This window comes from Leucoraja erinacea, chromosome 36 (genome assembly GCF_028641065.1).
Source record: "Leucoraja erinacea ecotype New England chromosome 36, Leri_hhj_1, whole genome shotgun sequence".
NCBI lineage: Eukaryota > Metazoa > Chordata > Chondrichthyes > Rajiformes > Rajidae > Leucoraja > Leucoraja erinaceus.
In genome coordinates, this window is record NC_073412.1 from 3,321,342 (window position 1) to 3,343,783 (window position 22,442).

At 46.4% G+C, this 22,442-nt stretch overlaps 1 protein-coding gene across 3 annotated transcripts in view; it reads right to left on the reverse strand.

Moving 5' to 3' along the window:
- fam219b (family with sequence similarity 219 member B) overlaps positions 1-22,442 on the reverse strand; it is a 142,109-nt gene that overhangs the window by 21,618 nt on the left and 98,049 nt on the right. The window contains exon 7 of one of the 3 annotated variants that reach the window (XR_008726271.1): positions 4,639-4,791. The gene's annotated coding sequence lies outside the window, so the exon portion shown is untranslated. Of the gene's footprint in view, positions 1-4,426; positions 4,792-15,079; positions 15,720-22,442 lie in introns of those variants that run through there. The other 2 variants (XM_055662940.1, XM_055662939.1) reach the window with 2 other exon arrangements.

Below are 22,442 nucleotides of genomic sequence, written 5' to 3' on the forward strand. Positions count from 1 at the left end.
TGCCTCTAGGTTTAGGGAGGATCGCTGAATGCCTGTGGATTTTTTGTGCAATGTAATGCTCTTTTCATGGTAGTTAATCTTTGAAAGATTTCCCGCCTCTTATTGATGCGCCCATACATCATTGAGTCAGTTACGTCCCCACGGCATTGACTGCATGGGCATCCATCTTTACAACTGCCTTGCTTCCTGGAGCTTTCTGCATCTTCCAGCGATCCCCCGTACAGTAGCACTATCCCACAAACACTAGGAACTAGTTACAATTTTTACCGAAGACAATTAACCTACAAACTTAGAAACATAGAAACATAGAAATTTGGTGCAGGAGTAGGCCATTCGGCCCTTCGAGCCTGCACCGCCATTCAATATGATCATGGCTGATCATCCAACTCAGTATCCCGTACCTGCGTTCTCTCCATACCCCCTGATCCCCTTAGCCACAAGGGCCACATCTAACTCCCTCTTAAATATAGCCAATGAACTGTGGCCTCAACTACCCTCTGTGGCAGAGAGTTCCAGAGATTCACCACTCTCTGTGTGAAAAAAGTTCTCCTCATCTCGGTTTTAAAGGATTTCCCCCTTATCCTTAAGCTGTGACCCCTTGTCCTGGACTCCCCCAACATCGGGAACATTCTTCCTGCATCTAGCCTGTCCAACCCCTTAAGAATTTTGTAAGTTTCTATAAGATCCCCTCTCAATCTCCTAAATTCCAGAGAGTACAAACCAAGTCTATCCAGTCTTTCTTCATAAGACAGTCCTGACATCCCAGGAATCAGTCTGGCAAAACTTGCGCGTCTTTGGAGTGTAGGAGGGAACCGGAACGCCCGGAGAAAACCCAGGCAGGACGGGGAGAATGTACAAACTCCGTACCCGTGGTCAGGATCGAACCCGGGTCTCTGGCGCCGTGAGGCAGCAACTCTACCGCTGCGCCACCGTGCGGCCCTACGAATGTCACTTTAAGCTCAGCCAACACAAGGCCACTAAAATTGGAAACTTGTTTCCCTCACAGCTTACTTGAGCACAAGGATATCGACGTTCCCCCTCCCCCCCCTTCACTTAATGAGCAATCTTTCTTTCCCGGTCTTTTAAATCTATTAGCTGCCAAGCTTAATGAAAGCTCCAAGCTTGACACCCTTGTAAAAAATGGCAATAATTCCTAATAAAGCAACTGTGATTATTGTGACATAGATCAACGTGATCAATAAACGGCAGCCGGCAAATTTGTAGCTGGACTGGGATTCCTTTTGTGAATCGGCTTTTTCTTGGTGATCCGTCACCAGTGTTCAATGCGCAGTGTGATTAGTTGTATGCTCCTCAAAAATGCAAGCCCCCTTTCCTAAAGACTGCCGATTCCTCTCCTTCAGTCCCATGGCAGAACTGTGGATCGGTCTGGAACCGATGTGCTGAATTACACCCTTCAATATCAGCTAGTGTGCTGGTTCACCCCCCACCCCCCCATCATTGCTGAATGCACACCTCAAGATTCAGGGACAGTCTCTTCCCGAGACGGACACGAAATGCTGGAGTAACTCAGCATGTTTGTGACGGGCAGCATCTCTGGAGAGAAGGAACGGGTGACGTTTCGAGTCGAGACCCTTTCTTCAGACTGAAGAAGGATCATCTCGACACAAAATGTGCCTTCCCTCACAGTGGGAAACTTTGATTCTGCTGAGTGGGGATGTTTTATGTTGAACTCTATCGTGTGTTATGTTCTTTATTTTTATTGTATGGCCATATGGTGATATCATTTCACTGTGCCAACTGGTACATGTGACAAATAAATGTATCTTGTATCTAGTATCTTGTAAAATGTCACCCATTCCTTCTCTCCAGAGATACTGCCCGTCCCAAACATGCTGAGTTACTCCAGTATTTCGTGTCTATCTTCAGTGTAAACATCTGCAGTTTCTTCCCACACATTTTGTCTGCTCGCTCACCCTATCTATCTCCCTAATGGAATGTAGAGCATCAGAAGTACGGCATAGTTTAAGGTGCAGCTCGATTAAAGGTAGTCCAAGGGTCTCCAATAAAGTAGATGGGAGGTCAGGACCGCTCTCTGGTTCATGGTAGTTTTGTACAGTTTGCCTGATAACAGCAGGGTTAATCTTAGATTAGTTTATTGTCACGTGTATCGAGGTACAGTGAAAAGCTGCCTTATTGCGTTCCAACCTCATGGTTGGCTCTGACTGACCGGGGTCATTTGGGAATGGTGTGGTCAGGTTGGATTCTGATTGGCCACCATCAACTTGCGATTGGATTGGCTGTGGTCAGGTTGGATTCTGATTGGCCACCATCAACTTGCGATTGGATTGGCTGTGGTCACGGTGGTCTCTGATTGGCCGGAATCAGTTTGTACTCTTATTGGCCAGAATCAGGTTGGGATTGGATTTGCTGTGGTCAGATTGCACTCTGATTGGCTGTGGTCACGGTGGTCTCTCATTGGCCAGAATCAGTTTGGGCTCTTATTGGCCAGAATCAGGTTGGGATTGGATTTGCTTTGGTCAGATTGCGCTCCGATTGGCTGTGGTCACAGAGGTCTCTCATTGGCCAGAATCAGGTTGGGATTGGATTTGCTTTGGTCAGATTACGCTCTGATTGGCTGTGGTCACAGTTCACAGAATCAGTTTGGGCTCTTATTGGCCAGAATCAGGTTGGGATTGGATTGGCTGTGGTCAGATTGGGGCCTGATTGGCCAGGATCAGGTTTGTCTAAGAAGTCTTTTGTCGGTGCGAGGTTTGGTTCCATACCTCAAGTTCAAGTTCAAGTTCATGTTCAACCTGAGCTGCCGACAGTGGATCCCAAGAGGAATGAACAGCCTAAGAAAACCTGCACAACCATTGATGATCGACACGACATGTTTTATACAAATATTGTGAGTTACTTTCTCTGATGAAGAAGCAAATATAAAATAGATTGAAAATTCCACAACATGGTAGTGGGCAAGAGGGACTCGAGGAATGACACTGCGGGGAATAGAATGAGTTTTGGAACTCATCACGTCTTAATTGCAAACATAACATTCTTACAATCTAATGGAAATTCAGCGCAGACGGCACATCATAGAAACATCAAAACATCGAAACACGTGGTTACCACAAAAGGCTAGGGTAACCCAGAGGGTCAGGCAGAATCTCTGGAGAAAAGGAATAGGTGGTGTTTTGGGTCGAGACCCTTCTTCAGTCTAAAGTCAGGGTCTGAAGTCTGAGGAAGGGTCTCAACCCGAAACATAGAAACATAGAAAATAGGTGCAGGAGTAGGCCATTCGGCCCTTCGAGCCTGCACCGCCATTCAATATGATCATGGCTGATCATCCAACTCAGTATCCTGTACCTGCCTTCTCTCCATACCCCTGATCCCTTTAGCCACAAGGGCCACAAGGGTCACAGCTATATTTTAAGAGGGAGACGCAAAAAACTGGAGGACTCAGGCAGCATCTCTGGAGAGAAGGAAACGTGATGGACTAGAAACAGAAAAATAGTCCTGTATCTGGTAGAGTTGCAGTCTTACAGCCCCAGAGATCCCGGGTTCAATCCCGGCTACGGGTGCTGTCTGTACGGAGTTTGTACGTTCTCCCCGTGACCTGAGTGGGTTTTCTCGTAGATCTCGGTTTCCTCCCACACTCCAAAGACGTGCAGGTTAATTGACTTGTGAATGTCAAATTGTCCCGAGTGGGTGTGGGATAGTGTTGGTGTGCGGGGGATAGCCGGCCGGCACGGACCCGATGGGCCGAAGGACCTGTTCCCATGCTGTATCTCTAAACCAAACTAAACTAAACTGAAGTCTGGAAACTGGTGGGCGGATATTACCAACCTGCACGTCTTTGGAGTGTGGGAGGAAACCGGAGCACCCGGAGAAAACCCACGCAGTTCTCGGGGAGAAGGTACAAACCACGTCAGGATCGAACCTGGGTCTTTGGCGCTGTGAGGCAGTAACTCTACCGCTGCGCCACCATGGTCATTAATTTTGTTGGTATCGTTCTGTGGCAATATTTAGCCTCCAAGTCACAAGTTAGCCCTTCTGTATCTTGCCCGAGCATGCGCCATTTCAAAACACACAACCATAAACCAATTTCTTGTTCATTATTACCTTCATTATACGCTAAGTGCCAGAATCTAATCAAAGCAAATACCACGCTGTGCCTCTTAAGTGATTATATTTAAAAAATTCTTCGAATTAATAAAGCACATTCTATTCAGATCACTCTTTTGCATCTCGCTGAGATACGATTAAAACGTTTTCTTTAGAAGTTAAAGGGACCAGTATCAACATAAATCATCTTTGATCTTCGAAGACAATTCACCTTGAAATTAGTAATGCAGTTATGTAAATGACCAAATTGTCTGATGGCATTTTTTAACCTCAATTTTAATTAAAAAGGAAAACAAACCTTTAAAAAAAATGTCATGCCGCAGCAGACATCTATTATAGGTATCAGTAGGGGGTGCTTACAACTCTACATGCATTGATTCAGGAGTTACGTCATTTTAAGAATGCATAGTTTGGTTTAGTTTAGAGATACAGCGCGGAAATATGACCATTGGCGCACAGAGTCCGCACCGACCAGCGATCCCCGCACACTATCACTTTCCTACACACACTAGGGACAATTTACATTTATACCAAGTCAATTAATCTACAAACCTGTACGTCTTTGGGGTGTGGAAGATCGTTGAGAAAACCCACGCAGGTCACGGGGAGAACGTGCAAACTCCGTACAGACAGCACCCGTAGTCGGGATCGAACCGGGGGTCTCCTGGCATTGTATTGGCTGTGAGGCTGTGCCACCGCGCGGCCCTAGAATGATAAATAGACAACAAACGCTGGAATAACTCAACGGAACAAGGGTTGTGCTTATGTGTGGCGAAAAAATGAAATGTGCAGGAAGGTACTGCAGTGTTTAAGAAGGAACTGCAGATGCAGGAAAATCGAAGGTACACAAAAAAGCTGGAGAAACTCAGCGGGTTCAGCAGCATCTATGGAGCGAAGGAAATAGGCAACGTTTCGGGCCGAAACCCTGAAGGAAATAGGCAACGTTTCAGCTGAAATCCTGAAGGAAATAGGCAACGTTTTGGGCCGAAACGTTGCCTATTTCCTTCGCTCCATAGATGCTGCTGCACCCGCTGAGTTTCTCCAGCATTTTTGTCTACCGTCTATTGTCCATTGTCTATTGTCTATAAGATGGAGTGAGCCGGGGTGAGACTGGACCCTGACCTTCTGCTGGTCTATGACGAAACGTTGGCATCCAGGTTCCCCCATAGCAGCGGCGACCAGCGATATGACCCGCCCTGAGGTCGCACCACCAGCCCGCGACCTTGAATCAATGGAACATCAGCCGCAAAGTCATCATTTATGAACGAAATCTGCAGATGCACATGACTGGTGTCAGAGCTATTTCCTTCGCTCCATAGATGCTGCTGCATCCGCTGAGTTTCTCCAGCTTTTTTGTGTACCAAGGAACTGCAGTTGCTGGTTTAAACCGAAGATAGACACTAAAAGCTGGAGTAACTCAGCAGGACAGGCAGCATCTCTGGAGAGAAGGAATGGGTGACAATAGACAAAAGACAATAGGTGCAGGAGTAGGCCATTTGGCCCTCAGCATTTCGGGTCGAGACCCTTCTTCAGACTGATGTCAGGGGCAAGAGAGGTACATAGATAAGGAAGTGTAAGGTGTGAAAACAGAACAAAGTGGATGGAGTTGCAGGAAGATTGTTCCCGATGTTGGGGAAGTCCAGGACAAGGGGTCACAGCTTAAGGATAAGGGGGAAATCTTTTAAAACCGAGATGAGAAGAACTTTTTTCACACAGAGAGTGGTGAATCTCTGGAACTCTCTGCCACAGAGGGTAGTTGAGGCCACAGTTCATTGGCTCTATTTAAGAGGGAGTTAGATGTGGCCCTTGTGGCTAAGGGGATCAGGGGGTATGGAGAGAAGGCAGGTACGGGATACTGAGTTGGATGATCAGCCATGATCATATTGAATGGCGGTGCAGGCTCAAACAGCCGAATGGCCTACTCCTGCACCTAATTTCTATGTTTCTATGTTTCTATGAGATCATGGACAATGTAGAATAGATCGTTGTTAGCTGGGAGAAGTTGACAACAAAGCAAACAGAGATAAAATGTAGTCGGAGACAGTCAAACTGGTGGGAGAACTGGGAAGTGGGAGGGGGTGGAGAGAGAGAGGGAAAGCGAGGGTTTACTTGAAGTTAGAGAAGCCAATGTTCATACCGCTGGGGTGTAAGCTGCCATCAAGCATGTTTGTAGAAATGGTCTCAGAGTGAGTTTAATTCATGAGTTTTTTATTTTGTTGGCGCTTGTACATGTATTAAAGATATCACGCATTGTATCAGTGCCAGCCGTTGTTGCAGTAACAAGTTCCTTCTTGATCTGCTGAATAAGAACTGTGACAATATCACAGCCCTGGTGTAACAGCTTGCTGTTGCAACCCACTTGCTCGTGTTACTAGAATATATTAATCCTTTGTAGTGCCTCTGAGTCAGGGAGGAAGTGTTCTTTCCACCATGAGAGAGAAATAAGCATATACGGTAAGTCTATGGAGCGAAGGAAATAGGCAATGTTTCAGGCCGAAATCCTGAAGGAAATAGGCAACGTTTCAGGCCGAAATCCTGAAGGAAATAGGCAACGTTTCAGGCCGAAATCCTGAAGGAAATAGGCAACGTTTCGGGTCGAAACCCTTCCGGGTTTCGGCCCGAAACGTTGTCTATTTCCTTCGCTCCATAGATGCTGCTGCACCCGCTGAGTATCTCCAAGCTGCCAAACACTTCAACTCCCCCTCCCATTCCCACACTCACCTTTCTGTCCTGGGCCTCCTCCATTGTCAGAGTGAGGCCCAGCGCAAATTGGAGGAACATAGAAACATAGAAAATAGGTGCAGGAGTAGAGGCCATTCGGCCCTTCGAGCCTGCACCGCCATTCATTGCAATCATGGCTGATCATCCACAATCAGTACCCCGTTCCTGCATCCTCCCCATATCCCTTGATTCCGTTAGCCCTAAGAGTTATATCAAACTCTCACTTGAAAACATCCAGTGAATTAGCCTCCACTGCCTTCTGTGGCAGAGAATTCCACAGATTCACAATTCTCTGGGTGAAAAAGTTTTTCCTCATCTCCGTCCGAAATGGCCTACCTGTTATGCTTAACCTTTGACCCCTGGTTCTGGATTCTTGAACTGTGACCCTTGGTTTGGCATATCTTTCATTCTTTTGTTCTATATCTCTCTACATCACCATCAATGTCCCTCGTTTCCCTCTCCCCTGACCCTCAGTCTGAAGGAGGATCTCGACTTGAAACGTCACCCATTCCTTCTCACCAGAGATGCTGCCTGTCCCGCTGAGTTACTCCAGCAGTTTGTGTCTATCTTTGTTTTAAACCAGCATCTGCAGTTCCCTTTCTACACAACATCAATGTATTGATGGATGTAGGTTAATCTGCGGCCAGTTATTGAAAAATATGTTGTCTTGGCTTTGACCGGTAGTTCCAGGGTCAAAATGGAAGATAAGAAATCTGTGCTGGATGTTGAGCTGAATAAATAATGTAAATAGTAATGAAGTAGCATTTAAATCGTGGATTGCATCTCATACAAGTAGTGTTAGAGGAAGATAAATGGTGTTGGGTGTGCATGCTGTTTTAGCATATTTAATAAACAGCATAGACTGTGCCAGTGTTTCCAAGATCACTTCCAAAGAGAAACACAAGCCATTATATCATCTCATATATATCCTACCTTAAATGTAACACATAGAGTCATGCAATGTTGAAACAGGCCCTTCAGCCCAACTTGCCAACACTGACCAACATGCCCGCCCACACTAGACCCAGCTGCGTTTGGCCCATATCCCTCGAAAACCTGTCCCATCCATGTACCTGTCCAAATGTTTTTTAAACGTTATGTTGGTACCTGCCTGAACTACCTCCTCCTGCAGCTCATTCCATACACCCACTACCCAAGAATTTAATTGTTCTATCTGTAATATCTATCGATATATTACTAAAACTCTCATCTTGTATGTGATTCTGTGCATGTGCATGCGTGATCCCAGATCTACGCCAAAACGGTACACGATAGCGCTACAGTTTTTGGACCACCTTACTCACAATTGTTTTGTGGTGTGTTTTTTTATCAAGTTTCGTTCAGATTGATGGTATATTTTACAAGTTATCTACATTTAAAACTTTTACTTGTCACTTAACATCTCCCAAATCCAATTGCTGGCTCTGCTTTTTTGTCTACCTCCCAAATCCAATTGCTGGCTCTGCCGGTCACAATGTTGCAAATCACAGGACACTGAGTCCTGGCAGCAAGTGCACCAGCAGGTGCAATTGTTTTTCTTTAAGTTTAAAATGAGGGAGGGTGAATAAGGGGAAATGAGCCGCCCCTGCGCAGTTGGGGGCTATGGGTGAGTGGCGCAATATTGCACTGAGGGAACGGTTTGCGTTGGGGGAAACGGGTGAGTGGTGGAATATTGTGTTGGGGAACGTGTTGCGTTGGGCGACCAGGCCTCCCGTGTGACAGGGACCCAACGGGTCTGAATTGGCTTAGTATGACAATCAAACACTCTTGACTTGTGGAAATAAGCTGCTCCTAATAAATATTTACTTCCTCAACTTAAACCCATGTCTTCTGGTTCTTGATTCCCCTACTCTGGGCAAAAGACACTGTGCTGTATCTGTTCCCCTCATGATCTTATACACCTCTATAAGACTATGGATCGCAGAGGATGAGACTAATCACAGTCAGATATTTTGCTGAAGATTTTCCATTATATTTTTAAGAACCCCTTATCAATTTTCCGGCGTTCATCGTCATTCAATACAATATCGAAGCAGGATATAGGTATGTTACAAAACCTACCTCAATCGTCGATGAGAATCTGCCCCCAGGCCGTGTGTGTGATTTTGGCGCTGTTTAGAGGGGGCGGGTTTAAAAACGCGATTTTTACTAGGCTGTTGCATTTATTAAGAAATGGATAGATGTTTAGATCTAGTAATTGAAGTTGAAATTAGCTACAATTGGGTAACTAACTAATTATATGCTTTAATTTCAGGCCCTCCAAGTAAGATTATTTTATATTTGTTTCAGAATGGTTCAATCTATGATAACTGAAAATTTCATTCAGTTCTCTTAATTTTTAAGAAGGTTATGGGCTTTTGACTGTCCTCAATCACAGCTTTTTTGTTATGTCCATAGAAAATCAATAGGGGAAAAGATGCTAATTTCCGGGTATGGAAATGGCCATAACTTTTTTATTACTTGAGATATGAAAGTGAATTAGGTGTCAAATTAAACTTATTGTTATGCTTTATCTGATGGGATAAATTGCAGACTTGATTTTTTAAATCTCAAAATTTTGTAACATTGCTACAGGATATATACACAAAAAGCTGGAGTATCTCAGTGGCTCAGGCAGCATCTCTGGAGAAAAAGAATAGGTGATATTTCTGGTGGAGACCCCTTCGAGTCTGAGTAAAGATTGAGACCCATCTTCAGTCGGAAGAAGTGTCTCGACCCGAAACGTCACCACTGCCTGTCCCGCTGTGAATTACTCCAGTATTTCTGTGTCTATTTTCGGTTTAAACCAGCACCTGCAGTTCCTTCCTACCCGTTTCATCCACCTGGGATATGATGGTTTTGCTCAGGCAGGTTTGCTCGATGGCGGAAAGAGCGGGCACTTGGCACGTGAGGAACCACAGCGCTCATTTTTAATCCTGGCGCATTGAGGACATCTTCGCAAAGTGCAAACTGAGTAAAAAAAGGGGACGTGACTTTGTCGAATCTCACCGCGGTCTTAAGAATCCAGTGGCAAGAAAAATCTTTACTCAGGCTGGTAAGCTTCAATAGTGTGTTAGTAAATTACTATTGAACTGTTATTGATTTCTGACTTTACTGAACTTAGATAGCTGTGACTTTCTGGTGTGGGCGAAAATAAATGTACACGGGATTTGTACTGAAATGGAAAAATTTCGATGAAATATATGAACACATCACGAGTTTATCACTGGTGTGGAGATGAGAGACATTATCACTACAAGGCTAGGCTGACAATTAAGGAGACTGTACACTGTTATATCACCTAATGCTGCAATATGTCAGGTCTATTGATAATAAAGTCGCAATATATTACAACGTCGTCACAATATTTTCACTTCTCCTGTAGGATCGTGGTTTATCATCGTTCCACTGATATTTGTGGGAGCTTATTAGGATGACAGATATCCGTGATGGAAAATTGTTTTATTTTTAAACTCACATCCAGTCCCTGCGTCAAGCTTTATAGATCACACAGTTGAACGCAACAAGGGTCAACAGTGAGCAGGAAGGAACTGCAGATGCTGGTTTAAATCGAAGGTAGACACAAAATGCTGGAGTAATGCCCCTGTCTATTGGCATAGAGGCAGTGCAGAGAAGGTTCACCAGACTGATTCGTGGGATGTCAGGGCTGTCTTATGAAGAAAGACTGGATAGACTTGGTTTATACTCTCTAGAATTTAGGAGATTGAGGGGGGATCTTATAGAAACTTACAAAATTCTTAAGGGGTTGGACAGGCTAGATGCAGGAAGATTGTCCCCGATGTTGGGGAAGTCCAGGACAAGGGGTCACAGCTTAAGCATAAGGGGGAAATCCTTTAAAACCGAGATGAGGTGAACTTTTTTCACACAGAGAGTGGTGAATCTCTGGAACTCTCTGCCACAGAGGGTAGTTGAGGCCAGTTCATTGGCTATATTTAAGAGGGAGTTAGATGTGGCCCTTGTGGCCAAGGGGATCAGGGGGTATGGAGAGAAGGCAGGTACGGGATACTGAGTTGGATGATCAGCCATGATCATATTGAATGGCGGTGCAGGCTCGAAGGGCCGAATGGCCTACTCCTGCACCTAATTTCTATGTTTCTATGTCCCACTTAGGAAACCTGAACGGAAACCTCTGGAGACTTATAGCACCCCACCCAAGGTTTCCGTGCAGTTCCCGGAGGTTGCAGGTGGTTGCCGGAGGTTGCAGGTGGTTGCCGGAGGTTGCAAGTGGTGGAAGCAGGTAGGGAGACTGACAGAAACCTCCGGGAACCGCACGGAAACCTTGGGTGGGGCGCAAAGTCTCCAGAGGTTTCCGTTCAGGTTTCCTAAGTGGGACGGGGGCGTAACTCAGCGGGACAGGCAGCATCTCTGGAGAGAAGGAATGTGTGACGTTTCGGGTCGAGACCCTGCCTCAGACTGATGTTACTCCGGCATTTTGTGTCTGTCTTCACTAGATGTCGGGCAGTGTGGAAGGAGGGTCTCGACCTGAAACGTCACCTATCCACGTTCTCCAGGGATGCTGCCTGACCCACCGAGTTACTCCAGCATTTTGTACCTTTCCTTGCAAATATGTCACCTCTCACACCCCTGCTGTTTGGTTAGATATTCCCAACATTAATGTTTACTTTTTTGAGCAAATACATTTGTTCTATGTCTCACAAATTTCCTGTTTTATTCTAAGGAAGGGTCTCGACCCAAAACGTCACCCATTCCTTCTCACCAGAGATGCTGCCTGTCCCGCTGAGTTACTCCAGCTTTTTGTGTCTATCTTCGGTTTAAACCAGCATCTGCAGTTCCTTCCGACACATAATGAATTCCACAGTGCTGCTTGATAAATGTTGCCCATAAATCTCACTTAGTCTTTGACAGTGTGTGTGGACTCTACTAAGCTGCACCTTTCATCAGAACTATCCTAAACTCACATTGTTCCTCTTTCTTAGCGGTAGGTTTATACCTGGTTACTTTTTAGTTTCTTTAGAGATACACCGCGGAAACGAAACAGGCCCTTCGGCCCACCGAGTCCGTGCCGACCAGCGATCCCCGCACACTAGCACCATCCTACACACACTAGGGACAATTTACATTTATACCAAGCCCAACTGGCCTGCAAACCTGCGGGTCTTTGGAGTGTGGGAGGAAACTGAAGATCTCGGAGAAAATCCATGCAGTCACGGGGAGAACGTACAAACTCCGTACAGACAGCGCCCGTAGTCAGGATCGAACCCGGGTCTCTGTGAGGCAGCAACTCTACCGCTGTGCCACTGTGCCTGTAGCCTGTGGATATTTCATGGTGGGTGGAGTTCATTTGGTGAGCAAATGACTTACAATACTAATGGTGCACGGCATGGGTTTACTGTACAGCAGGGTGGTGCAGTGGTAGAGTTGCCGCCTCTATGTCCCACTTTGCCACCAGGGAGAGCTGGGACCCTCATGTGATTCCAAGTAAAATAGCCAAAACATCTGTGCAGGGTAAAGAATAATCACATTCTCTCAGGTGCGGTAGATTGCAACCTTCACGTGGTCCGCCCTGTTTCAACCAATGCAATCATAGAAACAGAAAATAGGTGCAGCAGGAGGCCATTCGGCCCTTCGAGCCAGCACCGCTATTCATTGTGATCATGGCTGATCGTCCCCATTCAATAACCCGTGCCTGCCTTCTCCCCAGATCCCTTGACTCCACTAGCCCCTAGAGCTCTATCTTAACTCTCTCTTAAATCCAACCAGTGACTTGGCCTCCACTGCCCTCTGTGGCAGGGAATTCCACAAATTCACAACTCTCTGGGTGGAAAAGTTTGTTCTCACCTCAATCCTTTACATGGCCTCCCCTTTATTCTAAGACTGTGTGGCCCCTGGTTCTGGACTCGCCCAACATTGGGAATCAAATAAGATCAAATAGAACAACTTTGGGCCGTGCACGCCATACGCAAGATGCAAAATGATGACTTTCTCTCTCAACAGCTGACCTAATGAGCCCAGCAGACAAACACACCTGAAGGGCAGAGCATTTCAGCCCCCAACCATTCCTCCTCACTAATTATCTCTTGTTGCTAAGCACAGAATTGTCTAGTTATTATGCCGGCATGATTCTAACATCTGCCCTTACCATTAGAAGAGGCAAATTCCAGCCATTAGCTGGTCCCACGATCAAGTAGCAAAGGTGCGTTCTCCCCAAAGACAAGAGACCTCTTCTTAATGTTTAAAGATATTTGAGAAAATTCTCACAGGGGCGAGGAATTGAAATGGCGGCAAGGTAGTGCTGCTGTCTCCCAGCTCCAGAGAAACTGGTTCATAACATCCAAGTCATAGGAGCAGAATTAAGCCCCATCGATCGAGTCCATTCTACCATTTGATCGTGGCTGATCTGCTTTTCCCTCTCAACCCCATTCCCATAAGGTGATAAGTGATAGGAGCAGAATTAGGCCATTCGGCCCATCAAGTCTACTCCTTGTTTATGCTGCTGGCCTTGTAGATAGTTGAGGTGGGTCGTTGGTTATGTGGCTCTCAACTCTTTGCTCCTGAAAGAGGGGCCGCACGGTGGCGCAGCGCCGGAGACCCAGGTTCGATCCCAACCCACGGGTGCTGCCTGTACGGAGTTTGTACGTTCTCTCCGTGACCTGCGTGAGTTTTTCTCCAAGACCTTCGGTTTCCTCCCACACTCCAAAGGCGTACAGGTTTGCAGGTTAATTGGCTTGGTGTAAATGTAAAATTGTCCCAAGCGTGTGTGTAGGGTAGTGTTAGCGTGCGGGGATCGCTGGTCGGCGCGGACTCGGTGGGCCGAAGAGCCTGTTTCCGCGCGGCACCCCTAAATCAAACCAAAAATAGGGGCACCATGCGTTATGTTTGTGGTGCTTTAGGTTTTGTTTGACGTGCCTTCTCTTCACCTCTCAGTCAGTCAGTCACGCCGGTTCTGTCGTTCAGCCACTGAGGGCACAGAGAACACTTTAACCAATTCCCCATTAATTGATAAGAATGATAATGACTCTGGCGGTTTGACAATTCTCACTGGGTTTTATTCTCATAGTGCGGAGATCCTCTCTGCGGAAAGAGATAGTCTATAATGAAAATCTATGATACTGTAGGACTATTCGCCATCTCTTAAAATAATGGGGTTGTTTCAGCTATCAGAGAATATGACACGCATGAGTAGCAATGATATTATGAGCCAAATTATATCCATTACTCCAGAAAGATATGGAAAAGAAGGACAAGTGGGTATAAGTGAAAATAATGTCACAGTAGATATCGAACACATTTATTTGCTCCGAAAGGTAAACATTTATGTTGGGAATATCTAAAGTACCCTGTCCCACGATGCGAGTTCACCCAAGAGCTCTCCCCAGTTTAAAAAAAAATCAAACTCCCAATGATATTGGTATAGCAATGTCCAAAGCAAGTGATATGTCTGCGAAGGGCGCCATGGACTGCTCTCACCCCAGCCACAGTCTGTTTACCCTCCTCCCATCCGGGAGGCGCTACAGGTCTCTCCGTTGCCGGAGCAGCAGGTCCAGGAACAGCTTCTTCCCTGCGGCTGTTACATTACTTCACTCTGCAACTTGGTGATTCCCAGTCACCCCCGGACACTCCTTCCCCCAGAAAAATTGCACTACTTTAAAATGATGAGAGGGATAGACAGAGTCGACGTGGATAAGCTTTTCCCATTGAGAGTGGGGAAGATTCAAACAAGAGGACATGACTTGAGAATTAAGGGACAGAAGTTTAGGGGTAACATGAGGGGGAACTTCTTTACTCAGAGAGTGGTAGCGGTGTGGAATCAGCTTCCAGTGGAAGCGGTGGAGGTAGGTTCGATTTTATCATTTAAAAATAAATTGGATAGGTATATGGACGGGAAAGGAATGGAGGGTTATGGTCCGAGTGCAGGTAGATGGGACTAGGGGAGAATAAGTGTTCGGCACGGACTAGAAGGGCCGAGATGGCCTGTGTCCGTGCTGTAATTGTTATATGGTTATATATGGTTACTACTACTATTTGGACGTATATATATTTATTGCTCATTATTCTATGTTTGCTCTTCTAGGGCGATGCTAACTGCATTTCGTTGTCTCTGTACTGTACACTGCACAATGACAATGAAGATGGAATCTGAATCTGAATCAGAAAAACACTGACGAAGGGTCTCGACCCGAAACGTCACCCATTCCTTCTCTCCAGAGATGCTGCCTGTCCCGCTGAGTTACTCCAGCTTTTTGTGTCTATTTTCTGTATCTCTTGTTCAGTGTTGGATTGGGATGTGTGAAAAATCCATACCTCCAGATTGAGGGAGAGCTTGATGGGACAGGGGAGAAGATTATTTCTATTGAGGGAGTGCAGCGTAGGTTTACAAGGTGAATTCCCGGGATGGCGGGACTGTCATATGCTGAGAGAATGGAGCGGCTGGGCTTGTACACTCTGGAGTTTAGAAGGGTGAGAGGGTATCTCATTGAAACATATAAGATTGTTAAGGGCTTGGACACGCTGGAGGCAGGAAACATGTTCCCGATGTTGGGGGAGTCGAGAACCAGGGGCCACACACAGTTTAAGAATAAGGAGTAAGCCATTTAGAACGGAGACAAGGAAACACTTTTTCTCACAGAGAGTGGTGAGTGTGGAATTCTCTGCCTCAGAGGGGGGTGGAGGCCGGTTCTCTGGATACTTTCAAGAGAGAGCTAGATAGGGCTCTTAAAGATAGTGGAGTCAGGGGATATGGGGAGAAGGCAGGAACGGGGTACTGATTGGGGGTGATCAGCCATGATCACATTGAATGGCGGTGCTGGCTCGAAGGGCCGAATGGCCTCTACTCCTGCACCTATTGTTTATTGTCCGTTGGTACACAAAAATGCAGCCAGCACCTGTAGTCGGGATCGAACCGGGGGTCTCCTGGCGTTGTATTCGCTGTGAGGCTGCGCCACCGCGCGGCCCTAGAATGATAAATAGACGCCAAACGCTGGAATATCTCAACGGAACAAGGGTTGTACTTATGTGTGGCGAAAAAATGAAATGTGCAGGAAGGAACTGCAGTGTTTAAGAAGGAACTGCAGATGCTGGAAAATCGAAGGTAGATAAAAAGCTGGGGAAACTCAGCGGGTGCAGCAGCATCTATGGAGCGAAGGGAAATAGGCAATGTTTCAGGCCGAAACCCTGAAGGAAATAGGCAACGTTTCGGGCCGAAATCCTGAAGGAAATAGGCAACGTTTCAGGCCGAAATCCTGAAGGAAATAGGCAACGTTTCAGGCCGAAATCCTGAAGGAAATAGGCAACGTTTCGGGTCGAAACCCTGAAGGAAATAGGCAACGTTTTGGGCCGAAACCCTGAAGGAAATAGGCAACGTTTCAGGCCGAAATCCTGAAGGAAATAGGCAACCTTACGGGTTTCGGCCCGAAACGTTGCCTATTTCCTTCGCTCCATAGATGCTGCTGCACCCGCTGAGTTTCTCCAGCATTTTTGTCTACCGCCTATTGTCCATTGTCTATTGTCTATAAGATGGAGTGAGCCGGGGTGAGACTCGACCCTGACCTTCTGCTGGTCCATGACGAAACGTTGGCATCCAGGTTCCCCCATAGCAGCGGCGACCAGCGATATGACCCGCCATGGGGTCGCACCACCAGCCCGCGACCTTGAATCAATGGAACATCAGCCGCAAAGTCATCATTTATGAACGAAATCTGCAGATTCACATGACTGGTGTCAGAGCAAATCGGCTTGGCTAAATCATTAGTGATTTTCACCCATGCTAGCGAACACTTAACACGGCCCAGAAACATATGTTGCAGCCAGCACTCACAATGATGGGCTTAAAAGCATTAAAAAAAAAAACAGGCTGAGGTTATTGATTTTTATCAGTGTTTATTGAACAATACTTTCAGCCTTTCAAGCTTATTAATAATCTGTCCTAATTCCCAGAATGGCAAAATGGAAAAGCAATCTTCCATCTGAGTTCTGTCCTACAGGATGCGAGGCCTGTAGGTTTTAATTAAGAAGGACAGGGCTAGGAGGAGCAGTCAACGGATCTCGAGTGTAAACGACGTATTGACTATCAATGGGCAGAAGCCAATTCATTTACTTCCCATTTCAAAGGGGACGCGTGACGTTCATCAATAGTTTGTGAAAATGTTTGGGGCAATTAATTCTAACTGACAGCTGTTCAATCGACTGACTAACAAAAATCGAGTGGGTGAAATGATTTTAAAAAACGTGTTTGGATGAGATAGTTTGCCTACGGTGGTCCATAAGTGGGCCCTTCATCCCATTGATGCTGTACTAGCCACCCGCCATCCATTATAGACAATAGGTGCAGGAGTAGGCCATTTGGCCCTTCGAGGAAACGAAAGATCCCGTCAGTTTCACCCTTCTGCAATTGGCCCGTATGCCTCTAACCCTTTCCTATCCATGTACCTGTCCAAATGTCTTTTAAATGTTGTGATAGTAGTCCCTGCCTCAACTACAATAGACAATAGACAATAGGTGCAGGAGCAGGCCATTTGGCCCTTCGAACCAGTACCGCCATTCAATGTGATCATGGCTGATCATCCAACTCAGTATACCGTACCTGCCTTCTCCCCATATAGAAACATAGAAACATAGAAATTAGGTGCAGGAGTAGGCCATTCAGCCCTTCGAGCCAGCACCGCCATTCAATATGATCATGGCTGATCATCCAACTCAGTATCCCATACCTGCCTTCTCTCCATACCCTCTGATCCCCTTAGCCACAAGGGCCACATCAAACTCCCTCTTAAATATAGCATATCCCTCTTAAATATCCCCTGACTCCGCTATCTTTAAGAGCCCTATCTAGCTCTCTCTTGAAAGCATCCAGAGAACTGGCCTCCACCGCCCTCTGAGGCAGAGAATTCCACAGATTCACCACTCTCTGTGAGAAAAAGTGTTTCCTCGTCTCCGATTAAATGGCCTACCCTTTATTCCATGGAATTTAAAGGTACAGCGTGGAAACAGGCCCTTCGGCCCCACCTAGTCCGTGCCAACCAGCGATCACCCGTACACTAGAATGTCAGGGATCATATGAAGAAGACAGGAGAATGGGGTTGAGAGGGAAAGATAGATCAGCCATGATTGAATGGCGGAGTAGACTTGATGTGGGTTAAATGATTTTAAAAAACGCAGAAAAATTTCAACATGTTGAAAATCCAGCGGCGACCAGAACAAGGCACGACTCTTTGGGCGACTACTCACGGCCGTACGGGCTTCACCCCGCGACATGTCGCCTGTACGGTCGTGAGTCGTCTCCTCAGTCGCCCAAAGAGTCGTAGCGTCTTTCTGGTCGCCGCTGGAGTTTCAACATGTTGAACATTTTCGGTGACCTACAACGACCTATGGCGGGGTGCCGGCAGTCTCCGAAAAAGTTGCGTAAGTGGGACGGACCCATTATGATGACTTACAAATATTCTCAAAAAACGTAGACACTTGGTTCATATAAGATATACGGCGGCATGTTGGCACAGCGGTAGAGCTGCTGCCTTACAGCGCTTGCAGCACCGGAGACCCAGGTTCAATCCCGACTACGGGTGCTGTCTGTACTTTACGGAGTTTGCACGTGTTCTCCCCGTGACCACGTAGGTTTTCTCCGACATCTTCAGTTTCCTCCCACACTCCAAAGACTGGGATGTCAGGACTGTCTTATGAAGAAAGACTGGATAGACTTGGTTTATACTCTCTAGAATTTAGAAGATTGAGAGGGGATCTTATAGAAACTTACAAAATTCTTAAGGGGTTGGACAGGCTAGATGCAGGAAGATTGTTCCCGATGTTAGGGAAGTCCAGGACAAGGGGGTCACAGCTTAAGGATAAGGGGAAATCCTTTAAAACCGAGATGAGAAGAACTTTTTTCACACAGAGAGTGGTGAATCTCTGGAACTCTCTGCCACAGAGGGTAGTTGAGGCCAGTTCATTGGCTATATTTAAGAGGGAGTTAGATGTGGCCCTTGTGGCTAAGGGGATCAGGGGGTATGGAGAGAAGGCAGGTACGGGATACTGAGTTGGATGATCAGCCATGATCATATTGAATGGCGAATCGTGCAGGCTCGAAGGGCCGAATGGCCTCTACTCCTGCACCTAATTTCTATGTTTCTATGTTTCTATGTACAGGTTTGTAGGTTAATTGGCTTGGCGTATGTGTAAATTGTCCCAAGTGTGCGAAGGATAGCGTTAGTGTGCAGGGATCGCTGGTCGGCGCGGACTCGGTGGCTGTTTCCGCGCTGTATCTCTAAACCAATATGTGCTGTGATTACCTTCACCTTCACTGGTATTTGTCGAGGTCTCGTTGTTCATCTTGGTTTGGGAACCAAAGGCATCGGAACCATATATTATCGTTCACCGAATGCAAACCATTCTATTTTTACACAGATATTTATGCTTCTCAGTTGCTGGTTCATCTCTTATTGTCCAAGGAGGTAACCTTGGAGTTTTTTTTTTTTTTTCCCGAAAAGGTTCCTGTGGATTTAATTGTCTCAAACTGAAAGCACCACTTTTTTGGAAGTCATCAACTCTGTGAGTAAAAGCAGGCTGTTTTGTACATACAACACAGGTCGGCAAAAAGCTCAAGGTTATGCTAGGCAAAAATGCTGGAGAAACTCAGCGGGTGCAGCAGCATCTGTGGAGCGAAGGAAATAGGCAACGTTTCGGGGCCCGAAACCCTGAAGGAAATAGGCAACTTTTCGGGTCGAAACCCGCAAGGGTTTCGACCCGAAACGTTGCCTATTTCCTTTGCTCCATAGATGCTGCCTCACCCGCTGAGTTTCTCCAGCATTTTTGTCTACCTTCGATTTTCCAGCATCTGCAGTTCCTTCTTAAACTCAAGCTTATGCTGCAGTTCCTTCTTAAACTCAAGGTTATGCTGTTCACATGCGGCACTATTGTGGCAAAATCAAATCATTTCCTCCATTATTTCGACAAAACAGGATCAACAAATATTGCCTTTGAGTCTCAGAGTGTTGCAGTGTGGAGAGAGGCCCTTCGGCCCTACTTGCCCACACCGGCCCAGCTAAACTAGTCCCACCTGCCCATGCTTGGTCCACATCCTTCCTAAACCTGTCCTATCCATGTACCTGTCTCACTGTTTCTTATAGGTTGGGATAGTCCCAGTCTCAACTACCTCCTCTGGCAGCTCGTCCCAGACACCCACCACCCTTTGATGTGTAGGTTAATTGGCTCGGTAAATGTAAAAACTGTTCCTCGTGTGTGTGTGTGTGTGTGTGTGTGTGTGTGTGTGTGTGTGTGTGTGTGTGTGTGTGTGTGTGTGTGTGTGTGTGTGTGTGTGTGTGTGTGTGTGTGTGTGTGTGTGTGTGTGTGTGTGTGCGTGTGCGTGTGTGTGTGCGTGTGTGTGTGTGTGTGTGTAGGATAGAGTCAATGTGCGGGGGTCGCTGGTCGGAATGGACCCAATGGGCCGAAGGGCCTATATCGGCGCTGTATCTCTAAACTAAGCGTTTTCACTCAGAGGTCGGTGGGTGGATGGAACGAGCTGCCAATGGAGGTAGTTGAGGCAGGTAGAAGAACAGCATTAAAATGACACTTGGACAGGTACATGGATGGGAAAGTATTGGAGGGATGTGGGCGAAGGGGAGGGTGATCAATCTGTGAAGTACATTTTACTCGCATTAGAAGCCCCCTCCCCCCCCACCTCCATGAGTTATGTTATTGACCTGTTGCCCTTAAAGTGAATTTGAGATGTCATTGGAACATTCTAGACAATCAGATCCAATAAAATTGACTTTATTAAACCTTGCTTGATCACTGGCAGTTCATGGATATTCATAGACCAATAGTATTATCAAAAGGCAGTCTGACCATCCAAACCAAGTTTATCAATCGATCACTTTAATTGACTCATTACGCGTGACTGGATTGGCCAAAAACATCGTTCAGATGCTCTAAATAATTCTTTGAGTGGAGGTTCATTTATTTATGAGTTGGGAGACACGGATAACTGGAGCAAAAGGACTCAGAGTGCCGGAGTAACTCAGCGGATCAGGCAGCATCTCTGGAGAACATCGATAGGTACAAAATGCCGGAGTAACTCAGCGGGTCAGGCAGCATCTGTGGAGAACATCGATAGGTACAAAGTGCTGGAGTAACTCAGTGGTCAGGCAGCATCTCTGGAGAACATCGATAGGTACAAAATGCCGGAGTAACTCAGCGGATCAGGCAGCATCTCTGGAGAATATGGATAGGTACAAAATGCCGGAGTAACTCAGCGGGTCAGGCAGCATCTCTGGAGAACATCGATAGGTACAAAGTGCTGGAGTAACTCAACGGGTCCAGGCAGGATCACTGGAGAACGTGGATAGGTGACGCTTTGGGTCGGGACCCTTCTTCAGACTGATTGTAGTGGAAAGGGGAGAAGAAAGCTGAAAATGGGGATAGCATGGCAGGTAATAGCTGGACAGACACAGGCGAGAGGGGGTTAGAATGTAGTCGGAGAGAGTCAGACTGGTGGGAGAACTGGGATGGGGGAGGGGATGAAGAGAGAGGGAAAGCAAGGGCTGTCTGAAGTTAGAGAAGTCAATGTTCGTACCGCTGGGGTGTAAGCTGCCCAAACGAAATATGAGGTGCTGCTCCTCCAATTTGCGCTGGGCCTCACTCTGACAGTGGAGGAGGCCCAGGACAGAAAGGTCAGTGTGGGAATGGGAGGGGGAGTTGAAGTGCTGAGCCACCGGGAGATCAGGTAGGTTAAGGCGGACTGAGCGGAGGTGTTGAGCAAAACGATCGCCGAGCCTGCGCTTGGTCTTGCCGATGTAGAGAAATTGACACCTATGTATCTATCTATCTCTATCTATCTATCTATCTATCTATCTGTCTGTCTGTCTGTCTGTCTGTCTGTCTGTCTATCTGTCTATCTATCTATCTATCTATCTATCTATCTATCTATCTAAAATATCCATATCCATTGGAGAGACATGGCCTCCACAGACTTCTGTTATTCAAAGTCCTCGAATCCTCAATCAATCTCCACCTTAAACACATCTGCAGCACCCTCTGGACAGAGAATTACAGAGATTCACCATCCTAAATACTCTCCCCAACGCTGCAGACCCAATATTATATTTTATGCTGAACTTATCAAGCAAGTACTGGGATGCTAATCCTCTGAAGACTTCCTGTCTGTTTTATTTTGACATATGGATGAGCTATGTACAGGCACTTGCAAATGATGGCCATCTTAAGGCGATGAATATTCTTCAATAACAGCAAATGCATTGCAAATGTATTCTGTGCAGAAGGGTTTGGGAGACAATTTAAAGGTCTTGACTTTTTGAGTGTGTCAAAAATCATAAGCGATATTATGAATGTTAAGGACCTTTGAGACCGAGAGATCAGCTGTCATATTGAAAGGCAAGAGACTGAACAGGAACAGGCATAGCTGGTTGAGTTGCTGCCTCACAGCGCTAGAGGCCCCGGGTTCGATCCTGACCACGGGTGCTGTCTGTGCGGAGTTTGCCCGCTCTCCCCGTGACCGCCAGGGTTTCCTCCGGGTGCTCCGGTTTCCCTCCACGTACCAAAGGCGTGCGGGTAGGATAATTGTGGGGTGGGAGATTATTGTCCTACAACTTTAGGCTGTGCACGCCACACACAAATAGAAGAAGCAGAAGAAGGATAATTGTAAAAGTATCCTGTGTAAGATCGCCTCT